Consider the following 13,065-nt stretch of genomic DNA (forward strand, 5'->3'; position numbering starts at 1 on the left):
GCATTTCCGCCGTAGCCGAAAAAACGGGCAGAATCGGCGACAGACGACGACGACGACGACGACGACGAGGTGTCGTTTTTCATCGCGACGACACGCGAGAATGTATAGTAAAATCGCGCCGTCTAGACGGAATTTATTCGGTCCGCGTCGACAAAAAGAGCCGCGCGTCGATTTCACGAATCCGTGGCGTGGCCGTATATCGATTTCCCCGTGGCAGACGGAAACGTGCCGGTGTCGTACGACGACGATCCAGAAATCACGTGCCGGTTCTCTCCGTCCGTGTCAAAGGCTCGGCGGCTAAAGCTTGGAGAACACACGCGCACGCCACGGCCGGTTGACGCGTTAACCCGATACTTGGGCACACGATTACCGCGAAGAACCGGTCGCGGGCAACCCCCGCGGGTAAAATGATAATAAATCGCAAAATGTCGAAAAAGACAGTCGGTCGGAATCGCGGGAAACCTGGGTTGGCGCGGGGCAGCCGGGAGAGCGGTCGAGAGAAGACGGGGAGCGAGAGATATACATACAAAGAAAGAGAGAGCAGTGTAGAGAGATATAAAAAGACAGAAACATAGCAATGACAATGTTCATTCTCTGAACGCGATGAACCCCTTATAGTACAATAAAAATTAATATAATAATCCAGTACAGTGCACACTAAAAAGAAAAGATATAACATAAAAATGTTATAACTAAACTGGATCTTTACGTAAAATAAAAATCGTCTGCGTCGATTATAAAATGCAGGAAGATAGCAAAGATATATTTCTCTCGTGAGCAAGTTTAATGAACTAAGTATTGTGCAAGAGTATTTTTAAATAATTTAAGTCATGAATTGTTGCGATTGAGAAAGTAATAAAATTGTAGCTTTTAGTTGAAGCTTACATAATCCGAATTTATGATTATTATTATTATTTAGTTTTAAATTTCGAGAATATCTGCTGTTCCATTTTTAGCATATTGGCTGAATCGACTCCTATTAATATATAAAGACCCTTTTATTAATAATTAAATAATATTAATAATTATAAATTTCAATATATAATTTTAAAATTATGGATTAGAATTTATATAAAAATTGGTAGATTTATATATTAATTCTAAAATGAAGAATTAGAATTAATATAAAAATTAATAGATCTACATATTAATTTTAAAATTAAGGATTAGAGTTAATATAAAAATTAATAAATTTACATATTAATTCCAAAATTAAGGATTAGAGTTAATATAAAAATAAATGGATTTATATATTAATTCTCAAATTGAGGATTGGAATTAATATATAAATCTAATATATACATATAAAGAGAAAAACAAAGTACAAAATATACAAAAAAGAAAGAGAAAGAGAGAGAGAGAGAGAGAGAGAGAAAGAAAAATACATAGAAACAAACAGAAAAGAAAGTGTCACATAAAGAGAGAAATAAAAATATATATAAATATAAAGAAAAAAAGGCAACGAAACAAAGATATAAAGAAAAAGAAAGCAACGGATCTACAAAGAACAAAGAAAAGCACAAAATGAGAAAGGATACCAAGAGACACGCAAGAGACGTGAGAAGAGGAGACACAGGTAAACCGAAGACAAAGAGAGAAAGAAGAAAGAAGGGGAGTCTCCTTGGTCCTGGAAGAGGCGAGCGGGTACCCGGCGAGCGAAGAGCACGGACACGCAACAAAGTCGCCCATCAATACCTGATACCCAGTTGACTTTCTAAGATTACCCGATCTCGGCCGAGAGATCGGACGCGCAAGAGGTACTCGAGAGCGCGGAGACGACCGCGCTTGGTTCACCACCGCGCCGAGGGAAATGCTGGCCAACGAAAGGGAAGGAGAAAGGGGGGCAGGACTCGTTGGGCGAAACACAGTAGGAAAGGGGATATAAAGAGAGCGTGCGAGAGCCGTGCGTACAAGCGCGCGTCCACTTATGTGTACAGCTATGTGTATGAGCATATCTATATGAATTGAGACAGTTGTTGTATATAAGTATATTTATGCGACGTAAGACAAATATAAGTATAGTTATATGGCATAAGATAGTTATAGCTATTAGACACCTATATAATATTAAATATATAATATTAGCTATACCTATAAGACAGCTATACCTATAAATATATTTACACGACATAAGACGGCTATATCCATAACACAGCTATACAACATAAGTCAGATATACCTATAAGACGGCTATATAAATATATTTATACGACACAAGACAGCTATACTTATAAGATAGCTATATAAATATTTTTAAACGACATAAGACAGCTATAACTATAAATATATTTATGCGACATAAGCCAGCTATATCTATAAGTCAGATATACCTATAAGATAGCTATATAAATATATTTATACGACATAGTACAGCTATACCTATAAATATATTCATACGAATAAGATGCTATATCTATAAGACAGCTAAACGTCTACCTATATACGAACACCTATACGTCCAGCTATACCGTGCACCTACAGAGAACGTCGGTGGGAGTGCGAAGGGGGTAGAGGGGGGCCGACAGGCGAGAGACGGCAGAGAGGAAGAGAGAGAGAGAGAGAGAGGGGTGGTGGGAGAGGGAGAGAAGCTTGTGGTTTTGGTCAACCGGTCGGGTCGCCGTCCGCGGGAACAATCTCCGGGCCTTGATGACTAACCGCGTGCCCGTCTTGCCTCGGCAAGAACTCGCCTCCCTGCGGCACGTCGGGAATGCCTGCGCAGCGTTTGCTCTCGGCCGAGTACCGATCTTTTTACCACCTGCTGTCGCCCCGATCCCGTGATACCCCTCTCTCACTCTCTCTCCCTCTCTCTCTGTCGTGTTATTTCACCGGTGTGCCCCGCCGAGAGATCTCGCCACCCCGGAAAACGCTCGAGGGGATCCGTTTACGTCCTCTCCGCGGACCGGAAGATTCCGCTTCGGATCGACTCATCGGCTATCAAACGCGCCCCCGGGATCCACTGTTGCGAGAAGACTTAATTTTTTTTTGGTGGTAGATTGATATCTTTGAAATTTGTATTTTTAATCATTTTTCATAGATTTTTAATGATTTCTCATAGATTTTTGATTATTTGAATTCGAGGGGTGATAACATCGTGTTCGTTGTTATGAATTATTAACCCTTTGCACTCGAAGACAATTCAACTGGAAATCTGAAATAATTTTTCTGGCTTCTGGTATTTCTATTTTGTATAACGAAATTTATTATATGCATATAAAATCGAGTCTCGTGACTGCTATAACAATTACACCTTCATCACGTATTTCAATCTAAGCTTTGTTGATATCTATAAAACAATCTAATCTATTCTGTTCTATAATACTCACACTCTATTCACACTCTATTCCACTTCATTCCACTCAATTCTGCTTTATTGTGCTCTGTTACATTGTCTTCTACTCTACTCTACACTATATTTCACTCTAGTCCATTCCATTCCTCTCTACTCTGCTGTATTGTACTCTGTTATAGTCTATTCAATTCTGTTCCACTCTATTCTAACTCTAGTAAAATTCTATTCCACTCTATTTACCTCTATTAAAATTCTATTCCATTCTATCCAACTCTATTCCACTCTATTCCACTCTATCCAACTCTATTGAAATTCTATTCCACTCTAGGCAACCCTATTAAAATTCTATTCCAATCTATCCAACTCTATTCCACTCCATTCCAACTTATCCAACTCTACTAAAATTCTATTCCACTCTATTCACGTCTATTAACATTCTATTCCATTGTATTCAAATCTATTCCACCCTATTAAAATGCTATTCTACTCTATCCAACTCTATTCAACTTTATTCCACTATATTCCACTCTATTATATTCTCTCATACTTTATCACACTTTTTTTTTCTCTGTTCTGTATTATTCCACTCTATTTCACTCTATTCTGCTTAAATATACTCTTTTACACTCTATTCCACTCTCTTATAGCCCTATTCTACATTATATTCTATTCTATTCCATGCAATTTCAATCTATTCCACTCTATTGCACACTAGTCCACTCTACTCTACACTATATTCCACTCTATTCAATTCTATTCCTCATGTTCCACTCTATAATACTCTCTTCTATTCTGTTACACTCTATTCTTCTCTGTTCTATATTATTTCTCTCTATACTACTCTACACTATATTGTACTGTACTTCGCTCTATTCCTCTAGATTCCAATCTATTATTCTCTCTTCCATTGCGTTTTATTCTAATCTATTCTGATCAACATTATTCCACTCTACTCCACTATGTTCTGTTCTATTCCACTCTATTCGACTTTATTCTGTTCTATTCTACTCTGTTGCACTCTATTCAACCTTACTCTAATTTATTCCACTCTATTGTGCTCTATTTCACTCTATTCTGTTCTATTCCTCTCTCTCTCTCTCTCTCTCTCTCTCTCTCTCTCTCTCTCTCTGATACTCTATTCAACCTTATTCTAATATGTTCAATCAAATGAGCTCATCGACGCTCATCAAATCTCCCAACGAAATCATTCGCAAAGGCATCAAGTTTTCTCCAGTTACGTCCAAAAGCGTCCAAAGAGCTACATATCCCCGTATTAATTATTTTAATAAATTCCTCGCTGATAATACCAACTCTTCCTCCGCTTTTCATCATTACCACTCGCGTAATTTCTGAAGAAACGCAGCTTTTCCCGTGGCGCGAAGAAGATCCTAGATCCTCGATCTATACCCTCAAGATCCCGCGATCGGAGCACCTTTGTTGTCCGATAATTTATTGGAAACAATTATCCGTTACAAGGTGTTCCGCAATTATTTTCGTCCCATTAAAATGCAAATTTCCCGGGAAAAGATCGCGCGTACCGTCCGGCTGTGTTATACAGGTTGAATCAGGGATCATGGGCGTAACCTCTACAAAACCACTAGTTCGCCTGGCAAAAACGACGACGCTACGAACAATAATTTTGAACGCGAGCCTCGGCTATTCCCACGTCGCGTATTAGAAACGATGTTTCCGCCAGTTCCACCATTAACGCTACATCGACGCGTTCTTTCAGTTAATTTTTTGCGGCCCGTTGACTCGAGAGTCCGTGGTCCGCGCATTATGAACCGCCTTATGCACACATCGGCGGGGCCTCGACCGGCCCTCGTAATTTCCCTGGATACGGGGGCCGCCGCGGCGGAACCCCGGTCTCGTTCCGCCGAAGACACGTCTCGCATATCTAAATACTAAATTTGTATCGTGCTCGAGCATCGCATTGATACCGGATCTATTAATACGGCCGGAGTACAATATACTTAAAATAAACTCCCGCCTTAACTAGCGAGAATCGGCCGTGGCAGGAAATTAACCGGATTTAACTGACTGGTTCGCTGTCCATTAGAATACCGTTTAAAACGCGCTAATCGGCGCCGTCCTTGCCCCGTTCCCAGCTCTCCTCCTCGCGACGCGTCGCCGCGCGGCGATGGGGAAAAAAGACCGGCGACGGGAGCACGGCCTCCGTCTAGGATAAAACGAAGAAAATCGCGGGGAGGATGAGGGGGGGGGGGGGAGGGAGAAGAACGAAACGGAGCGGCGATAGGCGAAAGAGTTGAGGTTTTATAATATCGCGGCGCGACGCGATACGATGTAAGAAAAAGAACAGCGATGGGACACAGGCTAAGACTAGGATAAAGAGAGAAAATCGCGAGGAGGGGGGATGAAGTACGAAATGGAGCTGCGATGGGGGAAAGGGTTAAGGCGTTGTAATATCGCGATGCGACGCGAGAAAAAGACCGCCGATTGACGAAACACAGCTTCAACTACGTTACAATGAGAAAACCGTGAGTCGTAGAAAAACTATGACATAGTTCAGCGGTAGGTGGAAGGGTTAAGCTTTTATAATATTGCGGCGCGACGCGAGAAAAATATCGGCGATTGACGAAACACAGATTCGCCTAGAATAGAAAGAGAAAGCTGCGATAGATGAATAGAAAGAAAAACTTCAAAATGGATCAGCAGTAGGTGAAGGGGTTAAGCTATTATAATATTGCGGCGCGACGCGATGCGACGCGAGAAAAAGAGTAGCGACGGACGGGTCACGGCTCCGTCTAGAGTAAAAAGAGAAAAGCGCGAGCCATGGACGGAAAAATAAGTACGAAATAAATCAGTAATAAGCGAAAGGGTTAAGGACATTATAACATAGCGGCGCGACACGAGAAAAAAAACCGACGGCTAACGAAACACAGCTCCGCCTATAGCAATAATAGAAAATCGCGAGCCATGAACAGAAAAATAACTACGAAATAAGTCAGTAACGAGCGAAAGGGTTAAGGACATTATAACATCGCGACACGAGAAAAAGACCGTCGACTAACGAAACGCAGCTCCGCCTATAGCAAAAATAGAAAATCGCGAGACACGAATAAAAAGAAAATCTACGAAATAAATGCAGCGATAGCTGAAAGGGTTAAGGTATTATAATATCGCGATGCGACGCGACAAAAAAAAACAGCGTCTGACGAAACACAGCTCCGCCTATAGCAAAAGAGAGAAAAATCGCGTGCCATAGAGAGAGAGGGAAAAAGTACGAAATGGATCGGCAGCAATAGGCGAAAGAGTTAAGGCATTATAATATCGCGGCGGGCAGAGCGGCCGGTTAATTAACAGCGTAAAACAGCGTGTTTAATGCCGACGAAAAACGTGATGTAATCACGGCCGGGAGTAATTCCGAGACGAGGCTCCTAGCATCCGCCGCGGAAAGCCGGCCGATTAGATCGAAGCCCATTCAGATTATCTGCGGAGGTTTACCGTTAATCGGGTGTCTGCTCGCCGAGATCTATCCTCGCGCGCCGCGCTGCGTCTGTGCCGCGACGACGGTGCACAGTAGTCTAGACGGTCGGTGATTTTTCTTTTTTTAAATGATTTATTTGGTTTCGCTCGGGAACGATTACCCTTTCGAGAGACGAGATTGAACGGGTTCGTCGGGCGACTTTTTGGTGAAATATAATATATAATAATATATAATAGTAAAATATATAACATATATTATATAACAGTAAAATATATAACATATATTATATAATAGTAAAATATATAACATATATTATATAATATATTAATATATATAATAATATTATATAATATAATAATATTATATAATATAATATAATAGGAAGATTAATGTGGTAATAAAAATTAAAGCTTAAGTAATTATTTTAATTGTGTTTGTTATTCAATGTAACAATGCAAGAGCTCGGGTTGTATTTTTAGGTATGTGAGTTTTATTTCAAGTGTGAGATGTGTTTTAGTTATTTTGTTATGGTACGAGATTTTTGTGGGAAATGTTAGAATGGTATAAGGTTTGTAATATTAGAATTTTGGTATAGTGGTTTAGTTATGTTAATTCGGTTATATAATATTTCGTTATTTTAATTCATTTAAATTGTATTTCGTTGTTTTAATTCAATAATATCGTGTTTTGTATTTTTATTCAGTTATTGTATCGCATTTTTTACGCTATTTAATTTGTATTGTAATTCTTTATTTTAATTCGATAATATTTGGATTTTCTGATTTTATATCAGTTACAACGTAATTCGTGATACAGATTCGATTACACTGTAATTCGTAAGTAACATGATACAGTTACACGGTAATTCGTAATTAACAAGATTCAGTTACACTGTAATTCGCAATTAACGGGATTCAGTTGCACTGGAATTCGTAATTAATGTGAGTCAATTACTTAGTATTTTGTAATTGAATTTCAATCGCATTTACGTTATACATAATTGAATTGAATGGAAATCCGAATTGCAAATTACGTTGTGATTGTATTACAATGTAAATGCCAACAAGTTTAATTTCCTGATCAATACAATATTGATAATATTGTGATAAAATATAATTTGAATGATTTCTTATTCGTATGAATTTTTATTCGAATGAATTCTAATTTGGTTGCATTCTTATTTGAATGTAATCTTATCTCGAATGAATTCTTATTCGAATCAATTATAATTCGAATGGATTCTAATTTAAGTGAATTACGATTCGAATCAATTATAATTCGAATGGATTCTAATTTAAGTGAATTACGATTCGAATCAATTATAATTAGAATGGATTCTAACTTGAATGAATTCTAATTTGAGTTAATTACAATTTGAATGGATTCTAATTCGATTGAATTCTTTTTTGAATGTAATCTTATTCGAATCAATTCTAACTTGAATGAATTCCAATTTAAATGAATTTTTATTCGAATGAATCCTAATTGAAATGAATTCATATTGAAATGAATCCTTATTGGAGTGAATCCTAATTTAAATGAATTCTTAATCGAATTAATTCTAATTGAAATTAATTCTTATTCAATGGAATACTTATTCGAATTAATCCTAATTCAAATGAATTCTTAATCGAATTAATTCTAATTGAAATTAAATCTTATTCAATGGAATATTTATTCGAATTAATCCTAATTCGAATGAATTCTTATTCAAAGGAATTCTCATTCGAATTAATCCTAATTCAAATGAATTCTTATTCGAATAAATTCTAATTGAACTAACACCCCATTCACCTAAACTCTCATCACATTAAAAATCTCACACAAACCATCCCTCATTAAAATAAAACCCTCCAACAAAATTCAACTAAACCACCCAAATAAACCCCATCCCTCTACATCCCAATCCCTCCCCAACCCCATAAGACACCAAAAGTCTACAAAACCAAGTCCACCATCAACAAATCCAAACAACTGCAACAAGTAAAGCACTTTTAGAGAAAAATCACGATAACTCTGTTCCAGTTCGAAGGAAGACGCTCCGTAGCGGCGATGGGGGGCACCCAAGGCTCCGCGGCATCTGCCCCCGCGCGGCCATCGATTTAATTTTTTTTCTCCGCTCCAGCGCGAGCCGATACACCGCGGCCGGACGGCCATTTCTCCGACCGGCGGCGGCGGCGGCTGGGCACCGCCGCGGCGTCGGTTTTATCGGCGGCGCAGGTTTTCGAGTAATCACTCTCGTTGTTGGAACTTGAAACTAACCGCACGCGCGCGCATAACTCGAGTGTTTTATCGCAACCTCATCATCACCGCAGACTGCGCCTTCGGCCATGCACGTCGGTCTCTGTTTTTGCCACGGTGTACACACGCATTAAAAGGCCTCCACCGAGTCAAAGGCGCTAATCCGATACCCGTCTGCGTATACGCGGCGGGGCCTCTATATGTAGAACCAGTTGGCGTTCATTAAAACGTAGTGGTCCGTAACTTTGAGAAATGCTGCCTCCGTGATCGGATCCCGGTCCTCCTGCACCCAGTCCCCTCCTCCTCTTCACTCCTCGTCTCTCCTCTCCTCTCCTCTTCTCTTCTCTTCTCTTAGGTCCGCGACGGCCCCCTCCGGGATCCCCCGGCGCCCCTCTCGTTCTGTCCTCGTAACCCACCGGTTCATTGTTTTATTCCGCTGTCATTATCCTTGAGAGGAATTCTCTGTTTTCACCGATCGCCGAAGTAGTTTTGGTCTTCTTGCTGTCAGACTCCCGCTTCGGCCGCTTTTCGACGCGCCGCTGCCGGCATTCCCGCCGCGCGGGAGTGCGTATATCGTTCCGTCGGACGTCAGCTCGGGAATCGGGCATGGCTCGATGATTCCTGGAAGAGTTTTGTATGAGAGGGACGAGACCGCGGTGCACGTCGATCCGCGGCAAAGGTTTCCGAGCCGATCGATTGCGACTTTGAAACAGCGAGCGACCGCGACCGACGATTTCGGGATTCCCGAGACTTAGGGAATGGATGATCGTTGGCTTCGCGATATAGTTGACTTGTTTTATTTAGTGGTTGTTGTTGGAGGTTAGCGTAGTTGAGAGAAAAGCGATTTTTTGCTGTTTTTTATTCGATTTTAGCGAGTATTGTTATGTGTTAAATGATTTTTGATAGACTTTCGGAGATGGTATTTTATACTTCTTTTTAGGATATTTTTGTTTGCTATTTTTGAGAATTTATTTGTTAGTGATGCACGTTGTTAAATTAATTATTATTATGACAGAGTAATATTTATATTTTTATAGATATTTAAGGAAGAATTTCACAGGTTTTTTAACATAATTTTGCAAGCTTTTGAAAGAAGAAATTGCAATTGTATTTTATTCTTCTTTTCAGAATATCTTCGTCTGCCATTTTTGACAATTGTCTATTCAACGATGTATACTATTAAATTCTTAATTATTCCGACACAGTGACGTTTCTATTTTTAGTAATATTTAAAGAAGTATTTGACAATATTTTATATTTTTATATTTTAATGTTTGATTATTATATTATTATATTATAATTATATGAAAGAGATAAAGATGTATATATCTTATATTAGAAATAATTAGAAACAGGACGGTATAGATATTTTTATATTAGAAATAATTGGAAAGAAGAAGGTATAAACATTTTTATATTAGAAATGATTGGAGAAAGGTACAAGTGTTTTTTAACTTTGAACAAGTGACACAGAAACGTGTGTTTACCATCACGGTAATCGTATATTGAAAAATTAGTAACCCGTTATTCGGACGGGTCCCGTGAACCTAGTGTTAAAAGTAGCACACGTTCTTAACAAGTTTACCAGTTGTCTGCAGGATTAATTCCAGGTACACAAAACGATGTTCCACTCTGTTCGACGAGCAGACTAATTATTTTGAACATTTTTAAATATTTGCACCTTCCTCTCTCTAATTATTACTAAAATAAAAATATCTATACCTTCGTCGTTCTAATTATTTACAATATAAAAGTATCTACACTTATCCCTCACTATTGCTACTAACAATGTTGCTTAACGAGTTATCTCTTCATTCCTAGATTAAACTAGAACACTCCATATATATACAACACCAATTTTTTATTATCATAATAGGGTATCTAATCCTAGCCTTTAATTTAACTTATTAAAATTACAAAAAGTCTATATTTTAAATTCAACATATCACTCAATATTCCACTATTTTAATATGCCTGAATTAAAAAAATATTATTAATTTAATCTTTGAAATTATAATAATTTATAGCAATAGATGCTGGCACTAAATGAACCACTATATATATACATGTATAAATACGTATATAAATATATATAACGTGCAGATATAGACGAGACAGGTTCGCCGAAATTTTCTGTAGCGAATTCACGGTGTCGCCGCGCACCAATTTGCATTAATTCGCGAAAGCGTGTTTCCGGCAGAAAGCTGTGCAAACATCGCAGCCGCCCGCAGGCTTGGCTTGGCTTCGCTTGGCTTATACCAAGCGCGAAGCAAAGTAGCTCTAGAGCTGCCCGTAATCGCGGTGGCAGAAATTTTACGTAACGACGTACCGTGTGTATGTGTGTGTGTATCCGATATTTTTTCGCAGATCGATCGATCGATACGATTTCCTGATATTGTAGGCGATATAATCGATCCCGATTCCACGAGCCGATCGCGTTTTACACGCAACCGGCGCGCCTCGTTTTCAGACTTTGAATATTTTGTACGCGGACTATTGTCGCCTCTTCTCGTCGTTGCATATCGGATACTATATGAAAGACCTGAGGAGTTTCTATTCGAGAATATTATTGTATTTTTATGATTTAATAATATCAAGCATTTTATATGCTTGAAATACCGTCGAATTTTTCTGATTTGGTGGAGTAGGGAGCGTTTGGAAATTATTTATGGTGTGCAAGGGGTGGTAAGTTGGTTGTTGGGAGATTTTTTTGTATTTTTATTTAATTATTTGGTGTAGTTGTTATTCTTGGTGTTTTTCGTATTCTTGTTGTTCTTATTGTTCTTGTTATTCTGGTTATTCTTGTTATTTTTATTATTCTTAATATTCTCAATATTCTCATTATTCTCATTATTCGTACTTAATATTGTTATTATTACTTATTATTTTTATAATTGTTATCGTTATTACTATTAATAATTAACTATGCACGAAAAGAGAGAGTTCGAAATAAGGACTGTAAGTAAGATATTTGGATTTTTAATTATAATTGTGCAATTATCTCTTGTAGTAATTCTTCTTCTTCTTAATATTATTAGTACTATCATAACTTATTCTTAATACTATTTTTGTTATTATCTTTGCCATTATTAATAATTTATTTGGCACGAATGGAGAGCGTTCGATGTAAGGGCTGCAGAAGTAAGTTATTGGGATTTCTCTTCTCAATATTTTTATTACTATCATTAGCTATTATTATTACTATTATTGTTGCTATCATTATTATTATTATTAATAGCTTGTTTCGAATAAAAAAGAGTGTTACATGTAAGGGTTGAAAGTAGGTTACTAGGTTAATTAATTGTGTTTACTTAATTACTACTATTATTATTGCTATTATTATTATTATTCTTAGTTATTCTTCCTACTACTATGATCATTACCATTGTTACTATTAATAGTTTATGGCACTCTATAAAAGAGCGTTCGATATAAAGCTTGCAAGTAGGTGACAGAAATATTGAATTATATTTATTTAATTATCTCTTACAGTAATTCTTTTTCTCCTTATTATTATTATTACTATTCTTATTACTATTACTATCACCCGAAAGAATTCCTTTTAATCGCATAAATTATTCGAATACCGATTATCCGTTATTTCCCATCAAGTATTATACAACAAGTTGACAAAAATCTCATATCTAGATATATATTTTATATTTTATAATTTATATTTTAATCCTATGGTGCAGCACTCACTAGTATGCTCCCCACCCGAGTAACAATTTCCCATTATTTTCTCGAGCGGTTCTCGCTCTCGGTAGCGCCGCGTATCCCGGAGCCGGGCTCAAGAGAAGACTTTAAGGGAAGCGATGGAATTCCGTGTCCGCGGGCTCCGCCGTCGGCGAAAAAGCTTCGCAAACAAACGAACGTACCGGCGTGTTACGTAACTCACGGCGATTTATCTAAAAATATCGAACCCGGGGGGGGGGGGGGGGGGGGATTATATTCCGTAAGCATCTAATGTTACACACGTCGGCTCGAGTAATGCGTGGCACACGAAAGCTTAGCGTATTTTAACTTTAACGCGTCGCGAACGCCGCGGAAAAAGGGGTGCGGCGGGGGAGGGGAGGGGGTAAGAAAG

At 38.2% G+C, this 13,065-nt stretch overlaps 1 protein-coding gene across 1 annotated transcript in view; it reads right to left on the reverse strand.

The window, feature by feature from the left end:
* Positions 1-13,065, reverse strand: part of LOC144470408 (follistatin-like) — a 39,272-nt gene that overhangs the window by 24,443 nt on the left and 1,764 nt on the right. The window lies entirely within an intron of this gene.

The sequence above is a fragment of the Augochlora pura genome, chromosome 1, assembly GCF_028453695.1.
Source record: "Augochlora pura isolate Apur16 chromosome 1, APUR_v2.2.1, whole genome shotgun sequence".
NCBI lineage: Eukaryota > Metazoa > Arthropoda > Insecta > Hymenoptera > Halictidae > Augochlora > Augochlora pura.